This window comes from Pinus tabuliformis, chromosome 3_2 (assembly GCF_031772625.1).
Source record: "Pinus tabuliformis cultivar Carrire ecotype Pingquan chromosome 3_2, CPIR1, whole genome shotgun sequence".
Classification (NCBI taxonomy): Eukaryota; Viridiplantae; Streptophyta; class Pinopsida; order Pinales; family Pinaceae; genus Pinus; species Pinus tabuliformis.
The window spans coordinates 381,232,497-381,259,590 of NC_142302.1; positions in this window are offsets into that span (position 1 = coordinate 381,232,497).

Below are 27,094 nucleotides of genomic sequence, written 5' to 3' on the forward strand. Positions count from 1 at the left end.
TGCATTGTTCGTTCGTCCATTGGTGAACCTGTCCTTCTGCATGTGCTCCCTTCGTTCATCCCATTCGTTGTCGCGCCATGTTTGTTGGTGTACCTATACCTACAGTCACTCATGACAAGACGACATCAAATCCAAAAACATCCTAGTCTACCATGACACATGATCATTTCGGATGCAGGTGACTGGGAGAGGAAACAAGGTTGCGAGGTAGGATGATGGCTTCGAGCACTGCTAATGAAAATTCTACAAGGGGCACTGGGTGATGAAGATGGGAAATCCGAGATGACAGTGACTATCCGCGAGGTCTGCCTCGGCTGGAAGGAAAAATTACGCAAATTTTGGAAGGGACAGTCTGGGCTATGATAAGGCAAGGCAGACAGAATCTGTGCATTTTCCAAAACAAGCGGGCAGCAGGGGATTCACATCAAAATTTACCTAATTTCATGGAGGAACAGGCTGGGCTACAGGGAAGATTGGCAGATAGGATTTACGCAGTTTTTTGGAGGAACTCGTCGGGAACCTAGCAGCCAAAACTGCACAATTCCTGGAGGGAAATGGCAGTCTGCTGCTGGTGAAAGAAATTGCACTGATGCTAGGAGGTCAGCCTGCTGATCATTTCTACAGAATTTCTGAGTTGAGCGGACTGCTAGGCAGCAAAGGACTTTCTCATGAAATCTACGCAATTTTCTGGATGAGCAGCTGGTCAACTGTCGGGAGGACTGGATGGAAAAACTGCACAATTTTCTAAGGGAGACAGGGACAAGCACTAGGTGTCTGTTCGTCTTGTCTGCATAACTTCTTCAATAAGCAGATTGAACAAGGTTAGCAGCCTCTGCACAATTTTTGAGAGGAGTTAGTCTCGGGATGGCTACCGGGTTCAACTCTACGGGTGGCCAGCATGAAGGTTGATTGAATTACTTGTGGGTAGAGCATCTTGAAATGACTTGCTTGGTGCTTTTGTGATGTTCTGGGTGATATTCGATCAAGTCAATGGTGGGTGATGGTTTGGATGTAGAGGGGAGTCTGGTCGTCATAACTTCAGAAAATGACTAAGTGTGTGAATGAGTAAAAGATGCAAATGTCATCTTACAAACACACACCCACATGACTTGACGATGAGACGACTCAAACTAACCAGACACACATGTTCAACATGACAAACCGACGGTGCAAGCGACAAGCACAACACTCATGATTGATCATTGATCGACCGTGACGACGCTTGCGCAACAGTGAATTTGACTCTGTGTGTGAGTGCGACAAATGATTTCATAGCAAACATAACAAGTACACACAAAGCGAAGACCTTGAGCATGACCAGAACATGGTTGCAAGAAAGACATTGACATCAGCATGCAAAATCTTGGGTGGAATTAACAAGAAAGGTGGGTGCGAAGGCTCACACAAGCTCATGGAGTGAACCCAAGTGTATGCAACCATCAAGTGAAACTCTCAAGGGAGGCTTCGAATTTATGGAAGGCCATCCCCTTTACCTATCCTATGATTGATTGTGATAGCAAGTGAATAAAGGAAAATTAACAAATCTTTGTTGACAAGATCCCCTACTTATAAATTGTCCTTTGTTCACATGTTCTCACAATCAATCATAGGCTAGGTAGAGGGGATGACCTACCATAAATTCATGCATATAATCTGTAGAAGGGGTCATATATGAGACAATGTGAAGTGATTATGACATACATCTCAATTTTTCATCTATCAGGTCATTTTGAGATGATGATGACAGACTAGTGCTAGCCCATTCAAGGTTATAATCATTAATGGGCAATTTAGGGAGGATAATTCATGCATTCCATCATGGACATTACACTCATATGTAGATAAATTTTCATCATAATCACAAACTATTGTGAGTTGAAAATTAATATATGTTAGAATTTCGTTAGAATAATAGATATTGTAAAATGCAACCAATATATATATTAGTTACAATAAATATAGTAGAAGATATTGGATGTGTGAGCATCGAAGCCTCCCATTGCACTAGCTAGTGCAGATTCAGTTATGTTCTTGAGCTTGTTCAGCTTAAAAAAATTGGAACGGTTTTCTACAAAACCTTTCTAACATTTAATTCCTTGGTGATGATAACATCACACACCACTGATTTTCCACCCCCCTCAATCGAGTTCAAAGTTGTGGGTTTCTTGGCTACACAGAAATTGCTAGAAACACTTATTAACATCCATGTCATGAAACTCATTTTGAAGGAAATCCAAAACATTCTTCACACCCTTGGATACCATATTCATCCCCATAGCATCCTTAGTAAAGCAATTTGGTCAAAGAATCTATGTAAATCCTTTGTTTATTTACAATGTGGCCTAATAACTTGCTATTAAAAATATCATTTAATAGGATTGAAATAAATTCTATATAATATGTCTTTTAAATTCATATTTATATTTAAATTTAAAAATATAAATATTGCAATAAATATGGGTGGCTATCTATTTATTATTGAGAAAACTAGGGAAAACATAATTAGCACTTCTATATGCTAGATGGCTGCTATATCATATTCATGAATTATGTTGCTACTAATTCTTGTCTCTCGGGCATCCACAATCTCATGATTATACCATGAATATATCTTTATATATCAAAGTTCCCAAGGATCCAAGGGTTCTTAAAGTTCCCTCCTTCCATCATGCTTATCAAAACAGAGGATCAGCTTATCCTTCTTTCTTTGGATGATGAGATATTCCTAACTTTCATTTGCCCAATGTTTTCATCTTTTGCCTTCATCCGAGATTCTTCCATCACACATTGGGACCAAATTTCATTGAAATTGATTGTTTCCTTTCTTGAGTGTATGTTGGTCACAAAGGAGTTTCATTCCAGAGGAAGTGCATTGAGAACATAGGTTGTCATTTATGCATCAATAAGTGTTTCATCAATAGCATGGAATTGATCTCTTAGTTGAGACATCTTCATAGGATAGGATGCAATGTCTTCTTCAAAAGGAATTCTTGCTTTGTACAACCTGCTCCTTAGTGTAATCTTTTTTACCCAAGGTACTCACTAAATACATCTTATTCAATCTCTCATAGATGTCCATTTTCTTATTAAATTCTGCCACAAAATGGATAATGGTATCTTTTATTGACTCCACAAATATCCTTTGAGCTCTTATCTCACCTATGAAATATTTGTTCCATGCATTTGTGTCCTTATTGTTTGGTTCTATAACAATATCTAGAACATAATCCATGGCATCATTTTAAATGAGGATGACATCAATCCTCTTCTTCCACCCCTGGTAATCAGAGGTCCCTTCAAGCTTGTTTCTCTCCTTACACAATGAAGACATATTGGATGGCCAAGGGTTAAATTCAACACTTGACTGATGCAATGTTGCGAAAATCGTGATTAAATCACAAATTTTTCAAAAAATTGTGATTTTTTCTACATTGCGATTTAATCGATGCTTTTTTCCAAAATGAAAAAATCACAATAAAATTGTAAAAATCGCCAAAACAAATCATGAAAAAATCGCCAAGATTTTTTTCCAAAATGAAAAAATTGTAATAAAATCGTAAAAATCGCCATAAAATTGTAAAAATCGCCAAAAAATCATCAAAAAATCATGGATTCTTAAGATATTACAAAAATTGAAAAAAATGGATTATTTTTGTATTTTTTTAATGTTGTCGATGTTTTGCCAATTTTTACACATTTTTACGATTTTTTCCTTTTTTGGACCCTTGTCGATTTTATCCCAATCGCGATTTTCACAACATTGGACTGATGTCTAAGTTGAGTTAGATTTCCTTCTTCAAGATGTTCCAAAAATTGATCCAAATTTACTTCTTGAGATTCCTCTAGGATTGATATATTGCTCTTTCAAAAATTATGAAATGTCTTGTTCAAACAAAGAAGACTACTTCTTCTCAAAGATGACAAATGTCCATACGGATTTTCCAAATATACAGAGATATACAAGATGATAATTGCCTTTGCCAAGTGTGCTTAGAACTATTCTCTTCAACATAGATCCTTACTATTGCCTTCTTGAACCCATAATTGACTTGGAGAACAAATTTCAAATTATCTTTGTGACAAGTACTGAATAATATTGCATAGTGAATAGATTTCTCAATGGTATACTCATAAATTATAGATTGGCTCTCTTGATTGTTCATGTATATATATATATAAAATATATATATATATATATATATTTGGCGACTGCACTCTTGTGCCACAGTGTCTCATTTTCAAAAAATCAATCTTGCAAAGACTATAGGGCAACTATGTCACAAGGATATATGTTTGCAAGATTTACTTTGACTGTGAACGAGATCCACCATTCTAGAATTCCTTCAAAATTTATCTAGTTTTGCACAGAGATATAGATGAAGCTCAATCTTCTTTGAGATGAAGAGTTCATATCTTTAACAAGAGTAATATGCCCATAACTACTCGGATCCTTCACTAAGTTTTATATGGTTGAGTATCAAGCCTTCAATGTTACACATATTCCTAGAAGGTGATCAAGTCTCAGGACTCTTCTTGTCTCAATATTCACAACCTAGAATAGGCCCACGAAAATGAAAAGGATTTTGGATCTAAGGTTATTACTGTAAGTTTGAATTCATGAGATGCTGAAAATATTCCTTCTAAACAATTTCCAAAAGTTGCTCCCTTTGCCAAAGGTCTCAGCCTTCTTAGAGCTAATGAATTAGGCCTTCGGCCTCATTGAAGTAGAGATCAAAAATCACACTTTGATATACATAGTTTGAAGGTCTTGAAAGTTAGAATAGGGCTAATTACATTTCACAGGACTTCGATCTACTTTGAGATGGGTTCACCTTTCCAATAGCTTGAGAATAGGCCTCTTCGACCCTTAAAACAAAGCTACAATTCTCTATAACTTCTTCGTTGCCTTGAGTTCTAAATCTGGTGACTATGCCTTGATAATGTGCCCCCAGAATTTGAGTGTAGCATTCTGTAGGATATTGGCATAAGAGGAATGAATTTTTTGCCAATATTGTAGCCTCTAGTGACCTTCTACTTTTCCCTTATACACACGACCTTGGCTCTGATATCATGTTGAGAAAACTAGGGAAAATAGAATTAGGGCTTCTTTTAAATGTTTTCTCTTATTACATTGACAATTCTTGTGATATTGGATCAATACATCATCATTATTATTATGTTTTGTTTATCAAGACAATGGAAAATTTTACAGGTCTTCCTATCCCAAATTCGATGGCTCGTGAGGCTCACACTAACTCTTTTCCTCTTTGCACACTTTTCCATCTAAGACAATTCGTTGGAGAGTTTTAAGGCCTATTCGACTCTCCTAAAACTAATCTGGAAGTGAGTGACTATGATAGTGTGTAAGTTCTATAGATATACCTTTTTGGGCCTATTTAGAAGTGTTTGTTGGATGATTTTAGTAGTCCCTTTTTAGCTCTTCCTATAGCTGATCTGAGACACGTTTGGAGGATTTATTTGAGGTTTTTCATGGGTTTTACAGAGGTTATTGCTAGGGAATTTATCTAAGCCTACTTGACCCTCCTTGTTGCACACTCTCATGGAAAATTTGTGACAAATATGGAGTTCAATTTGAGCATAATCCTCACCAAGAAAACTTTGCTAAGTTAAGCTACCTCTCTGTGGTTAAGATATGAACTATATTTGGTGATATTTGAGCCCTAATACAAGAACTAAATAAAAGAATTTTTTCAATTGTTCATTGACTATGTCTGAAACTCTTATGGACGGTGGATGAAAATAAATGAAGTTGTACTCTTTGAGGAGTATCTTCATCTAGAACTTCACCAGTCCGTAGTAATTTGTTTATGGTACATTTTGGTGATTAGGGACATGTTTCAGATTAGGTGCATGAAGTATCTCTAGATAGATATAAATAAAAACACATTGTAAAGAAAACCACAGTATTGAGCTCACATTGTTGTATGGATTGGAGCAATAAAATGCCTAAAAGTAACAATGATTGAGATAAAAAGAACCATCAAATTATATTTTTTTAATGCACATATTTCCATTGAATATTGGATGGAACATGTTAGCCGTTAAATATTTGACTCTTATTAGTCAGCATAGTCATCAGATAATCGACACAAACCGATGGAATGAAGCGTCAGTTGTATGACACTACCATCGAACAGAAATACAAGCATCGAATATTTGATGCACAACTGACGGAACGAAATGTCAAACATATGACACTCCCACCAGATAGAACTGTTATCCGTTGAATATCTTACATGACATTGTCGAACTGCATACTCCATACCGATGAAATGACGCGTTTGATATCCAAAACTCTCGTTGAACTAATTTAATGTAACATCGATTATCTGACGATGATACATCGAACGGGCCACTCCATACCGATGGAAGGGAGCATCGAAGAGATAACACCCTCATCACACAATGTCAGTTTTTCCTGTGAGGCTAAAATAATGAATTGTCAAATATCTGATAGAAAACTATCACAATTTTGCAAGTCTAGGGCGATGAAATGTAACACGGGACCTGTTGGGTATTCGATGCATGTGCACCTCACTACCGATATTTTGCACGTCAAATATCTGACGAATTGCAACATCGTAAAACCAACTTCGAAACGTTGGTTTTTTTATGACAATTTTGGCCATTTTTTTGTGTCGAATGATCAACATATGTACCGTCAAATGTGTCAATTATTCGACGCAATGCAAGCGATGATTTGTTGAGCTACAATGTGTTAGTCGATGCCAATAAGTCACATATATGACGAATAGCAGTCGGATTTTGGCCCTATTTGTATTAGTGATCTACTCCAGAAATATAGCTTCAAGAGACTCGTATCAACTGCAAAAGGTAAGCCAAGAAAATTTGCATCTTTTCAGATTTCATACCACAAAAACTCACATATTATCCTTTCGAACTTGCCACAAAATATCAACAAACTTGCTTGCCAAAATAAATGAGAGCATGTGTCAATATATAGTTGTTCTCATATGCGAAAAGGAACATCTTTTGAGTGAGCCGACTTGTCATCCAGGAGGGATGACTTGGCTTCTTCGAGTGAATTGATCCAAATTACAATTTTAAAAATTTCTTTTTTCATTACAAGAATTCCAAATAGTAATTTGACTCTTGGACTCAATAAATTTGAGAAGCATGAAGAATATTCTTAACTAATTATAATAATAAAATTTATTTTTTTTCTTTTTACATAAGTGCAATGATAATTATGAAGACCAAACCTAGTTACACTTTTCAACACTCCCTCTTAACTAGGGAGGTATTCATAATTACACAACATGATACAAGGATACTCTCAAGTTGAAATATTCGCATACGAAGAGTCGGATTGATAAGCCATCATCAAGCATCAACATTATAACCAGCATTGTCAATTTCCAAAATAGCAAGGCCTTGACTAACAAGCTCTAACTCTCAGTTAGATTAGAGCACAATGTTGGGAGGCTTACATTTAGAAACCACCATCACCGCCTATCAAAGCACATACTCCATCTAGATGTTCACCAGGTATGTACTTACAAGACTATTCTTATCTTGGATTCCCAATCCTCAAAGAATATCAGTCCTCTTCGACTATTCCTATCTTGGATACCCTACCCTATCCTCAAAGAGTATCAGTCCTTGGGACTACTCCTATTTTGGATTCCCAATCCTCAAGGAGTAGTGGTTCCAAATTCTTATCCAATCCTCCATTCTCCCTACCAGTGCCTTCATTAGACTTACGGTTGTTAGTCTTGGCCTAGTGCATGACACATGGATAATATGATGTCCCTCATCACTCCATCTCAACCAAGGAAGAGATCCTTACTCCCTCTCATCTTAGGGAGACATAACCTCAGGGTTTAGCTTGTCTTATTCATCAAGTAATTGTTCTTTCATGGAGATATTAGTAGTAGTATGTAGGGATTCTATTTCTTTATAGGGCTTCTCGACTCCTAATAGTATCACACCATAACGAATTTTGACCTTCCTAGATATTGAAAATCATCATGCAACTTTGTCATCAAATGGTTCATCTATCATCTTCAAGGAGCCAAACTTCCTCACAGCTGCTAGCACATGCCTTCTATTCTTCAGAATATAGTTCTTCCTCATATTCTTCAATAATTCATATCAACTTTTCAAACATCAATTCTACCCTTATTCTCTTCCAAGCCATCAATAGTGTTATCCACACAATACATGTGTTCCTTGATCAAACCAAACATTTGTTGGTACATTAATATCATCCAACAAATTATCTCAACTGCTACCTTTTTCAGCTTGTGTATATAATTCTACAATATGTCTTTTTAGGGAGTTAAACCATATCCTATCATTATCAGAGTTGCCAAATCACAATAGCCTCTAGTAAAGATGTGGGATTCTTCATGTCAAATTATATTACTTGCTCCATATGAGGTCAACATTCCTTTGCATGATCTATATTCATATTGCAACAAAGTTCTTCATGCTCTTCATCTTTCAATCATCAATCAATGTGTTCCTGGAATGGACCAATCAGCTGCAAGATGCAAATAATATTGTATGCAAATAATAATATTAAAATAATATTTGAATAAACAACATAATCAAGAATTTTACTCCTTTAATGTTTAAATAATTTATATCAAAAAGAAATTCTTTTAAATTGTAATAGCAACAGCACTAATCGAAACGCTTCAGGCCGAGTCGTTTTCCATGGATTTTCTTCAGAATGCCCTCAGCAAAGTCCCGGTGCCCTGCTTTTCGAATGCAGGAAGACCTGGAAAGGATGCGTATGGGCGGTTGCTTAACTGTAACGGTAAGGGAGGCGAGATAATAGAGGCTGTAATAGTTTTTACCATTAATGTATTTGGGTATTTTGCACCCAGGCCAGAGCTCCGTCATCTTCTTCCTACAGAAGATAATCATACCTACCCTCTGCTCCTAGTTCAGTGGAACAACAGACTGCATGATCCCTCCATTTCGTTTGGCTGTGAGGCTTCGGGGGTTTTAGCGGCAGCAGATCTGAAGCGCGGTAGCTTAAAGCCGGTGTTCGAAGGGAAATGCGGAGAGCAAACGTGCCATACCCAGAACGCACGATGCAATGGCACGGGGGAAAGGAGAGAAGAAAATTGGGACGCGGCAGGGTTGGAATCTGAAGGTTCTTACACTGTTTCGGTCGCTGCAACCAAAGAAGGGGGATTGCATGATGCAAATATGCTCCCTCTCTCCATGGAACGGCCCAAACATTGCAGATCCCACCTGGATCTATTCGATCTAGCCACTATTCAAGAACAGCTAGAACCCAGGCAGCAGATCGGTGGCAATGAGCATAGATCGAGTAGAGGGTTTGAAGAACTAGACATGCAAATGGAAGATCGACCAAATACGAGGTCAAATCTGGAAGATTGTTCACAGCCAGATCACAGGGTTCAGGTAACATCAATTCGTTTTCAGAATTTTATTAAAACCCCTGAGGGGAAATCCTGTTTAGTGTGGGTACATGCAGAAAGTACCATCATGCAGTTGAAACAGCAAATCTGGGCATTGACGGGATACCCTGTTCAGATCCAACATTTGGTCAGTGGTAGGTGGTCCCTCCAGGATAGTAGAACCCTGAAAAGCTATGAGATTAGTCCAGAAACAACCATTGTTTTAAACCTAAGGCTGAGAGGAGGGGCTTTGCCTCAGGGATAGCCAAGCTCCTCAGGGGGAGACAAGGGGAAAAAGACAGCACCTCAGCATCAACCCAAGGGAGGCTCCTCCTACAAAAAAATTTTACAGGGCAACAGAGATTCAGGGTCCTCTCCAGATCAAGGCGGATATACACCTAGGCCATACATAGTAGATCAGCTAGGGCAAACTCCAGCCCTCAACTTTGATTCTACAGGGCTTGATGACTTCGTTAAGTCCTATGAAACGCAGGCTCTAATCTGTCATTTTAACAGTTTTTGACCAAAACCAATGGATCTATTTCACTGGATTTTCACCACTTGGACCATGGAATGTGACATACATTTATGCTCCAAAGGTTTTTTTATAGTTAGATTTGCATCCACAGAAGTCAAAAATACAATCTTCGGTGCTAGGCCTTGGTTTTGGGGAACGGCGGGGTTGTTTATGTCCCCATGGTTTCCAGATTTCATTCCAAACAAAATGACTGTATCCAAAGTGCCGGTCTGGGTCCGCCTATATAACCTTCCCCTTCACTTTTGGAGTGAACGAGTATTGGAAGGAGTTGGGAACAGCATAGGGAAATATATCAAAACAGATCTGGAAAGGATTGATGAAAGGGTCTACACTTTTGCATGCATTTGTGTGGAAGTAGATCTAAGTAAAGGGTTGCCGGACAACATAAGGCTGATCTACAAACAACAAAACTGGCTGCAAGCACTAGACCATGAAAATACTGCTTTCAGATGTACGCTCTGCAGGATGACAGGACACCTGCAAAGCACATGTCCAGAAGCCAAGAAAGCAAACAGTAAAAAGAAGCAGAAAGGGAAGCAGAGGAAAGGATGGCAATTCCCCCCCCCCCTAACTCAGAGGACGAAGAATCAGAAGTAGAAGAGGAAGAGATCTTTGCAGAGAATGCTGAGGTATCTCAAGGAATGGAGACTCAGAAGGAAACCACATCAGAAAACAAGGCTACACAGCTTTACTCAAATCAGGCAGAGAAGGCAAGTGAGGATCTGAGTATGGGAGGAACCAAACGGCATCACCACTCAGATACTTCAGATTCAGAAAAGGAAACAACCTCACAGAAAGTAGAAACACAGTTAGTCATAGCTTTGATCGAGCCCACTCAAGGAGAATGGCGCAAGGTCGAAAAGAAAAAGGGGAGAAAAACTTGAGTTTTCTCTTCCGGACTCCAGTTTTTCCCCTATTTCTCCCTTCTTCTTTCTTCTTTTTCCTTTTTTCTTCTTCTTAATGCACGTTAGTTTTGTTAACCTTGCTGGGGGTGCAAAGCACTCGAGCCTAGATGGGCAGCTTATGGAAATGCTTCAATGCATCTGCTAGTGTAACTTTTCATTTTTTTAATAAAAGGTTACCGATTTTTTCCTGTGGAAAAATAGCAACAGCACTAACAAAATAATTTAATAATTGTCAATTATGCAAATTATATATATCCATAAAATAGGAGAATATGAAATTAAGATAAGTTAAGTATCAACAACATTAAGTTCTAATTATTATTTGAAAAATAATAACAATAAATTCAATTAACAATACATACAAGATTAAATCATGTTTCAATTAGAAAATAAAAATTTCTAAGCTTGCAACATTAAATATTAATGTCAATATTAAAAATTAAACATTAACAATCTTGTAATCAACAAAAAATAATTAGTTATGAAGATAACAATTAGTTAGTTGACCATCATTAATAACATGAGGTCATAACATTTAATTTTAACTTTAATCATTTAATCAGCAACTAAAAATACAATTATCAAAAACATCTAAAAATCATCAATAAAAATAAAAATTTAATAATAAAATCAAATAATTAAACTAAATTTGTTTCATAGCATTATCAAACATGTCGGCTCCATGCTTTCCCATCCCAACCTTGTCCTCTATTTATTACCCCATTAATCTTTGACTTATTCACTCATCAAATCCTGATGATGAACCACAGAGGTTGGTTCGAAATGTCAATTACAAAAAATATGAATGCGATGAATCCGAAATGTATCACCACACAAAATGCATGTCACAGAAGCCTCAAATATATAATATTGTATCCATCAGGTTCTTTACAACTCCCTCTTTCCATTTGAGGTAAGTGACCTTATTGTCCTCTAATTGACTTCCTTGATGCAAGCTTCAAACTATTCTCTTATGCTTCATGCTTTGCCACATTCTTCCACTTCTTCCTTCTGATAGTCAAGCTTTAGAAAGAACTTATCTTAACCTGCAACCTTTGGTAGAATATCATGAAAGAATATAAAGGACAAAGCATAAAGATAACAAACAAGGAGATATAGAGTACTTATCTTTTGAGAAGGATTAGCTCCCTCTTAATCTAGGACATGTTCACAAACCTTGTCTCCATAACACCATGATGGAATTCCTATCAAACTCAAGGGTTAGGTTCTTTTTACAGCAGAAAAAATTAGGGTTTCTATTTCTAGGGTTTTCTAATCCAAATCATAGCTAGATTTTATGAACCCTAGTTCCTCCATAGTCACTGGGACTTGTAATACTTCTACAAGTATGCTGCAAAACCCTAATGATAATATTGTCATTCATTTAATATATTTCTTGCTTACAAGACCTAGCCTTCATATGTGATGAAATCATATCAACAATTTTTAATAGATGTGTGTGTGTGTGTGTGTGTGTGCAGGCCCCTTTTTCTATTTTAAGTTATCATTACCATGAACTAGTAAACAACATAGATCATAAATGCATACAGAAATTGCATACCTTTACCACCTTACCTAATATCCATTATTTCCTTTGCTTCAAGGGATCTTTCCTTTACTAACTATTATCATATTGTTGCTACTAGATCCTCATATGGTCTTTTAGGAGTTTGAACAATGAACTCAAATCTTCGTCCTCCAAGCACATAGGTGTTCTTCATTTTTAAACTTCAGTATCAAATGGATCGATTTCATGGATGTGTTTAGTCCTTACGAATAGGAAGAAAGTTATGGGTAGTATGGTTGCTTCATACATCTAATAAGTATTCTCTTCATACATATTAATTGCGGCCTCTTCTAATTGTTATAGGTCTATTCTTCAAGATATTAATAAAAAAAAATTGCATGGTTGACAAGCTTTTATTTAATCCTTCTCTCATCAAACTTGATAGGATCCTTTCTACATCATAACTCACTAAGTATAGGTCCATTTGTGCCTCGAAGATGTGCTTCAAGTATTTCAGATTCTAGTGAGAGTTTTGGTTCCTTAAGCATGTCAGCTTCATGGTGAAGAAAATGAAGTATCAAGGTTGTTATACATACTTCACAATCCATCATTTTCAATGTGAGAACCTTCTTTCATATGAATAGGTCGCTATCATTATCATACTAGAGTTGCTGCTAAACTTTATTAGATCATTGTCATCATAAAACACATGTTATAGCCATATAACTTGGTTATCATGAGACTCTTTGTTATACATGAATTACTAACCAAATGCCATATATCATGTGTGTAATTTAGTCATGTTATGTCTAATTGCAAAATCATTGTTTATACATCATGATGCCAACCATAGAAATAAATATGAGCCACTGAAAAATTGAACGCATGCACAGAGATTTGTCAACAAGTATTTTCAAAATGCGACCCAACGAGCCATAGAAACAAGTCAACGATACAATGTGATTTCCTGCCACAGAGTGTATGCGAGATCCATCACAAAGTGTGTACTATGGTGTGAGCCAACCACAAAGACATTTACCACAGAAGTGTGAGTTCATATACCACAGAGTGTAGGCAAGTGTGAGATCCATATGCCATGGAGTAATAAGTGCCACACAGAAAGTATAGAATCAATGCCATACATGGAGTACACATGTGAGTCTTTGGAGCATAGAATGAGCCACTACAAACTACAGGAATGTGTGAGATATGATATTATTATACATAACACATACATATAGAAGTGATGCCACTGAGATATCACTATATCAAATTCTATGCCTCGGGAGTTAAGTGATACCGCTATGATAAAGAAAGAACGAGCTATAAATAGATGTATGAGCCACAAAGATGTATATTATTATGCATGAGTCACAATTAAGATGGATCTAAGCCATTTTTAATTAGATACGAGCCTCCAAAAACATGTATGTGCATTGTGTATGTAATGTCAACCCATTATAACCTAATACCTATATAATTTGATGCCACTCTATGGGTTATATGAGCCACATAGTGTAATTCCACTAAGATTAATTCCATAGAGAGATAACAATGCCACTATTGGAGAGTCATTTCATAGAGAACCAAAGCCATAAAAATAAAAGTGATGCTCTGAGCCACAAAAATATAGCAAGCCATAAATAATGGGATCCTCCATAGAATAGATGTGAGTCCCCATGGTATATAAGCAAGCTATAGATATATGAGAGTGAGTCACCGATCTAAGAGAATGAGGCATGTAACAGACTCAAGAATGCGAGCCTCAGTCAACAAATAGAGAGTTTAAGTTTCAGACCTTTTTGAATGAAAATTTTGATCATGATGATGATGAAATTATTTTAAATGTAGTGATGATTGTTACAACAATGATGAGAATGCCAACAGAGATATCCAAATTTCCATCCTTATTCAAACCTTAGCTCTGAAACCATGTTGAGATATCAGTAGGCTAATAAAAGCAATGATTTCTCTCATTTAATAATTACTTGTGAAATTATTGTTGGATTATTATTATTATTTGTATTCTTCTTTACATTAATAAATTACCAACATACAAAAATATGAAGATCATAGAGAATAAGAGACACAAGATATAGGCTCCAAGCCAAGGTAAAAACCCAACAAGGGCGAAAACCCAAAAAATAGCATCTTCTTATAGAATCAAATCAAAGTGAGAAATCCAAGACCCAATACTGATACAAGAATCCAACATCCAAGAAGCCAAACTAATACCTCCAAACTTCAGTCAACAAATCTTCATCTTAGCTCGTGATACTTCACAAAAATATAGCCACAATCCCTCACATCTGCGTCTTAAATAAAGCGTCAATAGACTCGCATCAACTACAAAAGGTAAGCCATAGAAAATTTACATCTTTTCAGATTTCATATCACAGAAAACTCGCCTATTATCCTGTCGAACTTGCCATAGAACATCAATGAACTTGCTTGCCAAAATGAAAGAGAATAGGTGCCAATATATAGTTGTTACCATAAGTGAAAAGACATGTCTTTTGAGTGATATGACTTGTAATCTAGGAGGGTTGACTTGGCTTCTTGAGGTGAACTGATCCAAATTACAATTTTAAAAAATTATTTTTCCTTTTTCTTTACAAGAAGTCCAAATAGGACTTTGACTCTTTGAATCAATAAATCATAGAAGCATGAAGAACATGAATAACTAATTATAATAATAAATTTTGTTTTTTTTCTTATTTTTGCTTTTTACATAAGTACAATGATAATTATGAAGATCGAACCTAGTTACACTTTTCAACAATATCTCATCTTTCTTTGCTCCACCTTGGATTTGTTCTTGTAATCCCAAGTTTTAAGAAGGATGACTTATTTGTTTTCTATTCATAAAGGTACTCTACCATCCTCATAGCTTCATCTAAATCCTTTCACTCGTAAAATTTAATTTTTTCACTGTAAAATGATGGTAAACCACTAAGGAATCTTTGTATTTTGATGTTTTCATCCTTAATAAAACAACGTACCTTAGTAATTCAATGAATTTCCTTTCATACTCCTTGTCATATTCCCTAGATTGAGTTCAAAGAACTTGTAGATTTCCCTTTCATAGTAGTGTTTTGACATATATTTCTTATTCTAGAAGTACCTCTTGAATTTCCTCCATGAGACCTTCTTCAAATCCAAGTGTTTAACATCTTTAATGATCCATACTTATGCAGGAATGAAACAAAATACAGATATACACATAAACACAAAGATGCAATAGAAATAAAACTTCATTTCATCAATATCAAATAATTGAAATATGCTTACATACAGAAATGGAAATAAACTAGCTCGAACGATGGTAGCTTATCTCTAAGAAGAGAAGTGGCATCTACATGCCTCTAAATTGTGTTACAATGAGGCTCAAGGGCCTTTTTATTATTGAACAAGAAGGGAGAACCCTAAAAAACCATAATCATAACCCAGAACATGGAACACGAAGACTTTGCAGGCCCCATTGGGGTTAGTTGGGCAACCAACTTCCCGGGGTTGTAACTTGGTCATATTATCTCTGTTTGGTGCATCGATAACTTGTTGTAAATATCTCTATGAGTACTACAAGATTTTCCATAGGCCCCTTCTTATGGTTATGGGGCTGTCGCAGACCTCAAAAAAATGTCGTTTAGGGCATCAAAATTTCTCTGGAAGTTCAAGACCCTCAAAAACTGCTAAAAATGGTAAATGTTGTTATAAACAAGGAAACTGATGAAACCGACTAGAGATATAAGTGGAATAGGAGGGTGGCCACCATTATCCACCTAGATGAGTCCTCCCTCCTTAGGAAGCAATGGTCCCCATTGCGTGTAGAGCCTCCATGAGATGAGGAAATATCTGTTGAACCTAGTTCCTAGTGAACCACTTGCCCTGGTGAAGGAGTTGGTCTGATTTGACAACTCGCTCTGTTGGTGAGTGTTCTTGATCTGTGTGTCCATGATCTGATTATTTGTGTCATGTTCCATGTAGTCTAGGTTTAACTTTGTTGGTATGAGATGTTCTGCAATGTCAGATGTGTCAAACAATGGTGGAAAGTATGGTTGAAGGAAGCCCACATTGAATATTGGGTGCAAGCCAAGGAATGGTGGAATGTTGAACTCGAAGGAATTTTCCACTATAACCTTGGTGATTTTGTATGGCCCATATTGGAGCGTGCAAAGCTTGCGATGGGGCCTAGCAAGGCAATCCTTCTGCAGATGTAGCCACTGTAGAAATTCTCACTGTAGATCACCTAATAATGCAATATATTAAAGAAGAATACTTGATCTACTTCTACAAACAAACTTGCGGAAGCTTAATCAATTTTGAGCAAGATCAAATAGAACACATAACAGATGAAGAAGAAACAATCACACATGAACACAAAGAATACTCTAGGGAAAGCCTCAACTAAAAACCCTAATCTCTGTATTATCATACAAGAGGAAATATCTCCGGATTACACAAAGATTTAGCTCACAAGCTATCTAGATCTCAGTACAATCCCTCAATGTTGCTCATAGATAGAATAGACAACACATATGCCTTCCTTCAGTCCTCCAAGCCTCCTATTTCCTTGCATAGTTTCTCCAGGGTCCTCAAGCTGCCACCTATGTGTAATTACCTCACACACTGCTCACCAAACTCAGAAATAACTGTGCAATCCTCAAGGAATGAATTCCTTCTGCATGCAAGAGATATCCTCATGGGAATATTCCTGCAACTGATAGTACACTATCCCTTCCTCTAATCTCAACTGGGTCTCTAACTAAACTGACATGCATGAGTTATTTATGAGAGAATATTCAATTATTTGAAGTACACTAGTTGCATGCATGCATGTATTAACTAACTAAATTCACAATCAGTTCCACAAACTGTTGAAACTAATCTAACTGGACTTAACTTAGTTAACTGATCTAACTAATTACAACTCAAAGTACAACTCATCCTGATCTCCTTAATTAAGGGATAACTTCCTCAATCAAAGGGATAGTTGTTGCATTCTTCACATAGACTTCATGTTTGATTTTCTCCAACTAATTAACTCAAGATGAATTAATTAGTTATTTTTCAAACAGCTGCTAAGATCAAATTCGAATTTTAATTCTCAATTTTAGTTCATGGACTAAGTAAAATTGGAATGTATCCCGAAATGCTATTTATATTAATGTTATTTTTAGCACTTCTGTATTTAGCATTTCTTGTTGCTATTTTCAACACTCCCTCTCGACAAGAAAGGGGTTATCTGTCACCCCGATCCTGTCTCTGTGGAACTCGAATTTACATTTTGACAATGCCTTAGTCAAAATATTTGCATCCTTCTCCTCGGTCGAAACATACTGCAACAACATGATCCTCTTCACCACACAATCTCGAAGATGATGATACCAGATATCGATGTGCTTGAACCTATCATGAAATACTAGATTCTCAGAGAGTTTGATACAACTCTAATTATTGTAGTAGATCACAGTTGGATCCATCCTCTGATCAAACAATCCAACTAGAATTTTCCGCATCCAAATGGCCTCACATGATGCCTGACTGGCAACCATGTATTCAGCCTTTGCTGAGCTAAGTGCAACTTACCTCTATTTCCTGCTGTACCAAGAAATTGCAGCTGAACCAAGGTTGAAAATTCCTCCTGAAGTGCTCTTCCGATCTGATGGACTCCCTGCCAAATCTACATCTGTGAAGCCCCGAAGCTTCACTCCCTCTGTCCATCTGTACCATAATCCATACTGAGATGTGCCTCTAAGGTATCTCAACACATGCTTCGCTACCTTCCAAAATAGCTTGGTAGGCTGAACCATAGCTTGACTCAGTTGATTCACGCAAAGCACAAATATGGTCGTGTGTTCACTAAATACATCAATGAACCCACAAGCTGCCGATAAATAGTAGCAGCTACTACCTCACCTGAAATAGCATCCTCCTTCCTCTAGTTACCTGCTAGAGGAGTCTGCATGGGCTTGCACTTATCCATGTGGAATCTCCTAAGTATCTCATTTCCATACTTACCTTGAGACACAAACACTTCCCCATCTTTCTACCACACTTCCATGCCTAGAAAGTAGTGCATGAGACCCATGTCTTTCATCTCGAACTCTCTTGCAAGGTCCTTCTTGCAAGACTTGATCAACTGGTCATCACTTGTTAATATCAGATCATCAACATAAAGAACAATGATCAATGGCTTACCTTCTACCATGATGTCATATAGGTTTGCATCTGCTTCACTCTTTGTGAAGCCCAACCCAGTGAAATAGCTGTCAATCCTGGTGTACCAAGCACGAGGTGCTTACTTCAACCTGTACAAATCTTTCTTGATTCAGCACACATGCAACTCACAATCAAAGGTCTCAAATCCTTCCAGCTGCTCTATGTACACCTCTTCCTCAATCTTGCCATTGAGGAATGCAGTCTTCGCATCCATCTGATGGATCCTCCAACCCATCTATGTTGATAGTGCCAACATCAATCTGATAGATGAGTACCTTGCTACAGGAGCAAAAGTCTCATCATAGTCGATCCCCTCGACCTGTGAGAAACCACGGGAAACAAATCTTGCCTTATGTTTCTCGACACTACCATTAGCTGCTTGCTTTACCTTGTAAAGCCATCGAGAACTCACCACTGACTTGTTCTTTGGTCTTGGAACAACATCCCAAACACTGTTCCGAACTATGGAGTCATGCTCCTCCACCATAGCATCGACCCATACTAGCTGTTGCACTACTTCCTCAAAGGAAGATGGTTCAGTCTCTATACATTCCCCAACCAAGGTCATGTAACCAGTGTACCGCTCAGGCAACCTCCTCTGTCTGCGCTGAGAAGATGGTTGTCCCACATTCTCTCTCACATCCATCAACAATATGTCAGCTTCCTTTGAGAGTTTCCACCCATTTCTAGAAGACTTTGCATGAGTGGATTCTCCACTCTTGGATCCTCTGCATGCGGCTGCTTCGCATCAGTCTGAGGCTCCTCCTCCTTAGGAACCAAAAGTTCCTCCTCTGCATGAACCTTGAGCTCCCTCCAAGGGAAACTCACATGGCCCTCTGCTCATCGAACTTTAGATCTCTGCGTACCACTGTCCTCTGACTGGTAGGCAAGAACACCCAATAGTTGTGGGGTGTATCAGTGTACCCCACAAGTATCCCCAACTCAGTTGTTGGCTCTAGATTCTTCTGGGAATCTTTGGTCACATGGAAAAATACCAATGAGCCAAAGATCCTGAAGTTACTCACATCTGGTCTCTTCACAGAGAAAGCCTCCTCTGGTGTCTTCATCCCCAGTATACGATGCAGGCTTCTATTCTGCAAGTATATTGTTGTATTGCATGCCTCAGCCCACAAATGAAGTGGTAGGCCTTGGTCATGTAGCATCGCCCGAGTTGCTCCCATAATCGTTCTATTATTCCTTTCAGCCACCCCATTCTATTGTGGGTTATAGGGTGCCGTCAACTCTCATTTAATTCCTTCTGCTGCACAAAATTCCTTAAATTGTTGAGAGACATACTCTCCACCATTGTCACTTTGCAAGGCCCTTATCTTCTTTCATGATTCTTTTTCAACCAAGGCTTTGAACTCACAAAACCTTGATAAGGTTTGATCCTTCTTCTGCATGAAGTAGATCCAACATCTACGAGAAAAATCATCAATGAAGATAACATAGTACCTTTGTTTAGCAGTGGAGGCTATCGATAATGGTCCACACACATCTGTATGAACTCGCTCCAGTATTGCTGCAGCTCAATTGTCTCGATCTTGAAAGGAAGATTTTTCATACTTACCCAAGGTACAACCTTTGCATGTATCCACTTGCTCAAGTTTACCCTTGGGAAGTCTAGTAGAAATCTGTTGCATGATCTTCAAGGCCCCATGGTGCAAGTGGCCCAATCTTTTATGCCATAGCTCGCCAATATCTTGGATTTGCACCAACTCTGCTTTGGAACTCAATACAACACAGTCATCTACCTCTAGCTTGTAGAGATTCTTCACTTGAATCCCAATCCTCTTGGTCTGTCCCATGCCGATGTGTCTCAGGAATGCCTTTCCTTTACTGGAGACTACATCATAGCCTTTGTCTTCCAACATTGCGACAGACAACAAGTTCTTCTTCAGTCCAGGCACATACTTTACATCAGTCAAGGTGAGAGTAGCTCCATGCTCCCTCTAAAACACAACTATTACTTCATCTAAAACACAGTACTTTCCATCATCGCCCATCTCTATGCGCACCTAGAGGTCCTTCTCCTCCAGGGTATTGAATAGACTCTTGTCGCCGGTCATGTGGAATGAGGCTCCACTGTCTAGGTACCAAAAACAACCCACCATCGATGAAACCATGCATGTGATGAAGGTGAAATCTAATTCGAACTATGAGGCTAGTGCCTCACCATCTCATCCTTTCGAGGATCCCTTCTTGAATTTCTTCTATGGACAATTGTTGCATAATGGCCCACCTCATGACAATTAAAGCATCGCACTTCATATTTGTCAATCTTCTTCCCACCATGGGAAGAACTTGATTTGGAATGGTAAGCCTTCCCTTTCCCTTTCCTCACCTTACTCGCTAAGGCTAGATTTTCTTCATCATCATGCTTTGATGAAGATCCATCTCTGGTGCTTCTCCTGATATCCTCCTGCATCAGATCCGACCATAGTCGTTCCCAATATGGCAGTTTCTCTCTTCCATTTACTGAGTCTTAGTACTATAACTCTTAGGAAGACTGAGGAGAGCAAGACTCACCATTTCATCATCGGTTGTCGTGATTCCTACACTTCCAGGCTCATCCCTGCAGGTGGTGAGCTTGTTCAGATATGTAGAGATCATGTCGCCCTTTTCACGCTTGATTTTCTGAAGCTTGTCTTTCAGCGCCTACTTCCTCTGATCGTTGTTGTTCTGATATAGATCCTTCAATGTTTTCCACATTGAAAATGATGTCTCCTTCCCATGGAGACTCGAGACAATGTGGTCTCGAACTCCCTCCAAAAGAATCCTCCTCGCTCTAGCCACACATTTATTCCATTTTTCCAATTCATTGGTATTAGCCGTTGTTGGATTGGGGACTTCTTGATCAATGAAGTCCTTCAAACCGTTGTCCTCTAATACCACTTCCATGCGATCCTTCTAGGATATATAATTTGAGTTGCCATCCAGGGCATACACGAGTCTCAAAGTGTTGCATGTCTTCACATAGACTTCATGTTTGATTTTCGCCAACTAATTAACTCAAGATGGATTAATTAATTATTTTTTAAACAGCTACTAAGATCAAATTCGAATTTTAATTCTCAATTTTAGTTCAGGGACTAACTAAAATTGAAATGTATCCCAAAATGCTATTTATAGCAATGCTATTTTTAGCACTTCTATATTTAGCATTTCTTGCTGCTATTTTCAATAGCCATACTTTATCGCCCACTCAAAACTTGTGTGGCACCCGATGTTGATCATGTCATTGCTTATACTTAGCATTAGCTCGGTCCAATATGTCATGGACCTACTAGAGGACGCACTGAATGAGCTCAATGAAGTTGTTAGCCCCGTCAACTTCATATTGGACATGAGTTGAACCTGCTTAAGTAGCTACACATGGTATGACCACATCAATGGGACCTAGTGGCTATGATCTTATTCCCTCATGAAAGGGGTTGTGGCTAGTTGAGTTATGGAGATCTATGTTGTAGTTGTGTTGGAAATAAGGGAGGCTTTCATCCCATGTATGTGGATGCTTTGAGTTGTACATGCACATAATTTGTACAATCATCTTGTTGGCGACCTTTGTTTAGCCATCAGTTTGGGGGTGGAAAGTCATGGACTTAGTGAGCTTGGTATCCAACATCAACCAGAGACTTAATCAAAATGTACTTAGGAACATGTTATCTCGATCTGAGATAATGGACAGTGGGATCCCAAAGTGTACCAACACTCGTTCAAACAATAGATTAACAGTGGCATTTATTGTGATACTCTTCTTGCAGACTATCAGAATGGCCATCTTAGAGAATTTTTCGAACACCACAAAAATGCAGTCATTGCCATGCTTACTGGAAGGAAGGCCCGACATGTAATCCATGGAGTTGGATTCCCAAATTCGACTAGGAGTAGGAAGAGGAGTATATATACCTTGCTTCTTGATGGTTGGTTTGGCAATGGCATAGGCAGTGCAGGATCTAATTTACTTCCCAACATCATTTTGAAGGTTCGTGCAATAAAAATACTTCTCCAGCACTGCCACTTTTTCTTTACCTTGAAATGTCCAATGGCCCGACTATAGTGTGCCTCCCAAATCATCTTGGCATGCTCACTTGAAAGAACACAGAGGTGTCTCAGGTGGCATAAAAGTGCATCATGGAGGTGAAAAATTGGAACTTTCTTGCCTTCCTTTAGAATTTGGTATGTGTCACCAAATTCTAGATTACTCTTGTAAATATGCAGCCACCCCGCAGTCTCATTCCCACAAGAGTTGAGCACAGTGGTTAGCGCCATGACTGGCGGTCGGCTGAGGTAATATACAACATTGTTGGTATTTCCCTTCCTGTACATAATTTTAAAATGGAAATATTGTGGGTATGTGGACCATTTCAAATGGTTATCATTCTGCAACTTCCCATGTGTCTGCCTAAACTGCATGGCTTAGTGGTCTATGTGGATGATCGTTTCCTTCCCCATAATGTAATGCTTTCATTGTAGCAAAGCTCGCACAATGGAATACATCTCTTTGTCATAGGTGGGATACTTCCAGAATATGTCTGAAAGTGTCTCACTTTGATATGCCATTGGATGCCCCTGCTGAGTAAGAATTGCACCAATAGCATAGTCAGAGGCATTCGTATAAATCTCAAATTGTTGTTGCAGGTCTGAAAATGTGAGCATTGGTGCAAAGTAGAGGCGATGCTTCAGCTTGGAAAATGCATTTTGTTGGGACTCAGACCAAAATAAATTTGCTTTCGCTCCTCCCTTGGTGACCTGACTCAAAGGCCAAGTCATATGAGAGAACCCCAACACAAACCTGCAATAGAAGTTGGCAAGACCCAAAAAGTTATGGAGCTCTATTAGAGTGGTTGGGGTTGGATAATCCTGAATGACTTGTATCTTCGTTAGGTCCACATGCACACTCTGCTCATTAATGATGTACTCCAAATACTGAACATGGGTTATACCAAAAGTGCATTTCTTCCAAATTTTCACACAACTTGTGTTGCCATAGGGTTTGGAGGACCTGTCGAATATGGTGGAGGTGATCTTCCCAACTCTAGCTGAAGATCAGAATGTCATCCAAATACACCACCACGAATATGTTGGTGAAAAGTCACAAGATGTCATACATAAGCCTCATGAAGGTTGCAGGGGAATTCATCAACCTGAAAGGCATGATTAGCCATTCAAAAAGGCCCTCCTTAGATTTGAAGCAGCGTTTCACACATCGGAGGGTTTGATCGGTACCTAGTGATAACTTGAATTCAAGTAAATCTTGCTGAAATATTTGGCCCCCTTGAGCTAGTCTAGAAGGTCATAAATTTGTGGGATTGGATACCTATTCCAGACAATGATCTTGTTCAGTGCCCGATAGTCAATTCAGAGTCTCCAAGTCCCATCCTTCTTCTGTACCAACACAATCGGGCTCCCACAAGGCGATCAACTTCGCCTGATGTGCCCTTTCTGCAACAGCTCTTGAATCTGTCTCTTGATTTCATCGTTCTCCATAACAGAGTATCAATAGCTTGGTCCATTGGGTAGCAGCATGCCTGGGGTCAAATTGATGGAGTGCTTGACCTGACAGTCTAGAGGTACCCTTGTGGATGAGGTGAAGATGTCCCTGTACTCCTCCACAACATTGTCCATCTATTGCTGCCATGCAGAGGAGCCATGTCTCGAGGTTGTGGCCACAAGCTTATTCTTATCCTAAGTGCGAATCATAAGGAAAACAAATTTCCCAGTCTAGGAAATGATCTTGCTGCATTGTTTTGTAGTGATCAAATAAATGGTGGTAGATGGTGCTACCTTCTGTATCATGTACAAATTATTGCCCAAAGTAATAATAACAGTGTGAGGCCTAGACTTATACATAGAATGTCACTTCCACAAGTATGGTTGGCCTAATAATACATCACAAACTTCAAGAGGAGCAATATCACACAGTACCTCATCTATGAAGGGCTTGATGTTGTAGGGAAGGCAACACTATTGGCTGACGCGGAGATCTTGTCCTTGGTGAAGCCACCCGATGGTGTATGGTTGCAGGTGTGGTGTGGTTAGTAGGCCTAATTTCTTCATGACCTCTCTTGAAACGAGGTTCTTTTGGATCCCACTATCGAAAATGAATTGCAATGGAGAACCCTTCACCCACATCTGTGAGTGGAAGAGTTGCTCCCCCTCCTATGGATCTTTGGGCTCATCCTCATGGATCTTGGTGGTGGCAATGGTAGCACTATGCTCTGCATCAATAATCTTTTTTCCTTTATCGTTACCCTTGTCGGTTTCTGACTCGGAGTTAGAACATGCATTTAATTTGGAAGCCTTCAGCTTTGCAACTAGTGACCGCTTGGCTCGACACTCACTCGTACTGTCAGTGGGGCTCTTATGGAACTCACAACATTTCCCTGTGTCCTTATTTGTCTTCATGGTGTTGTTCTTTTCTTGTGGCTTAGGTGGGTTGTCCTAGGTCACCCTTCCTTGGATTTGACCTTTTTCCTTTGTTTGTAGATCCAAAGTCTCGCTTCTTCTATTTAAATTTCTTCTCAATCTTGACAGTGTATCGATAAGCAATTTCAAGCAAGGATATGTTTAGGAACTCCATATCATCCTCGATGTACTTGTGTAGACATTCACGGTACTTGAATACCAAATTCCTCTCAAGATCCTTGATACCAAGCTTCGTACAAAGGGTATGGAAAACATTTTTGAACTTAGGCACATCTTGGTCCCTTCCCTACCACAAGTGGTCCACTTTATGTATTTAACTTCATAGCTCCCGACAGGGTAATATTGTTCCTTGATGGCATCTCAAAAAGAATTCAAAGTGGGTGTGGCTAAAAATAGTGAGGATTCCCTCTTGTCTTTTTGTTCACAGTAGGTTTCCCACCAGTCCTTGACATGTGGGGCATCTTTAAGGAGTGAAAAAGTAATCTTTTCCCAATTGGAAAAGTCATGAACTGAAAAATATTCTTCTAATAGATTTAAGCATCTATCTATGGCATTTGCATTTATATGGCATTCAAATATGGGAATGTCAAAGTTAACTTGTACCTTAAAAGGAGTGGTGCCTCCAGAGTGGTTGTTGGATGAAGATGTGTCTCCTGTGGGTAGTCTCTGAAGGATCTCGGAAAAAATATCCATCATAGCGTTCCTTTGTCGCTCAAGGGCTTCCTCGAGCAATATTTTGAAAGAATCTCCTACACACTCATCTTTCTCTTCTTCCGCCATGGGAGACTGTTAGGGTTTGTGAGGATGGTCTTGCAAAGGTTCAACTAGTTTGACCCCTAACTCCTTATACCCTGACCTCGTTGGGGACATGCAAAGAAAAACAGAGAAAGAGCAAAATTCTCTAATACCACTGATCCAGACTTATGCAGGAACGCAACAAAATACAGATATACACATGAACATAAAGATGTAGCAAAAACAAAACTTTTTTTCATTTATATCAGTGAACTGAAATATGCTTACATACAAAAGTGGAAATAACAGTCAATGGTAGCTTATCTTCGAGAAGAGATGTGTGATGAGCCTTAGTATTGCAACAAAAATGCTACAACTCCCAAGGCTACCAACTTTAATTATCAACCTGAGGTTCGTACAAACTTAAGAGGTAATGGCACTATATGTGCAGCATACAATGTGTCCTTCCTTTACTGTCATGATGTAATGGCATGCATGTACTGAAGTCAAATCCTAAACTAATTGCAGAAAATGAAATGTTCGAAATGGAACCTTAACCTATTGCAAGAAAGAAAGTACAAGGAAAGAGACTGAAATCAAATGATAAAACACACCATTTTCTAACTAACTGCCAAGAGGCTTTGCTTCAAAAGAATGCTAGGTTAACATGTATGCAATCCGACTGTCCTAAGCATGCAGATTCAAACCATCAAAACTTCTATTGTTGTGCATGTAAATGAATAAAATTAATCTATTTTTCTTTTTGTCTTTTTTCATGTGAGAGTGTGAAAGCTAATCTCTTTTGGTGATGTGGCAGGTGGCTTGGAGATGATTTTGAATGATCAGAAGGCTTAGGAGACAAGTAGGGACCCTTTTCTAGCTTCTTAGAGGATTTTTCCTCAATTCGGCCTCAAAACAGGGTTTCCTACAGGATGTTATAGGATTTCCTACAGGAAGTCCTGAATACCTACAGGATCCCCTGAAAACCTACAGGATATATCCGAGAGCGAAAGGATGGATGTTGAACGTGATGGAAAGCTTAGGGAAGGTGGTTGGTGGATGTAATGAGGCAATGGAGTGCCTAGGACCACTTTAAAACTCAAAACCAAAGTTGGAAGATGGTTGGATTTGCTCAAAAGGCTTGGAGAAGTTTCCTTGTGAAATGATGAAATTGGTGAGGGTTTAGTGAAAGAGAGTGAGGACCATGGGTGGATGAATTTGGGATGAGGTTGCTAACTATGAAATCTCTTTGTACTCCTAAAACACCTGCACTACATCAAACATTGACATTTACCCAAAAATCATGCAAAAAAGAATAATTTCAATTATCTAAAGGAAA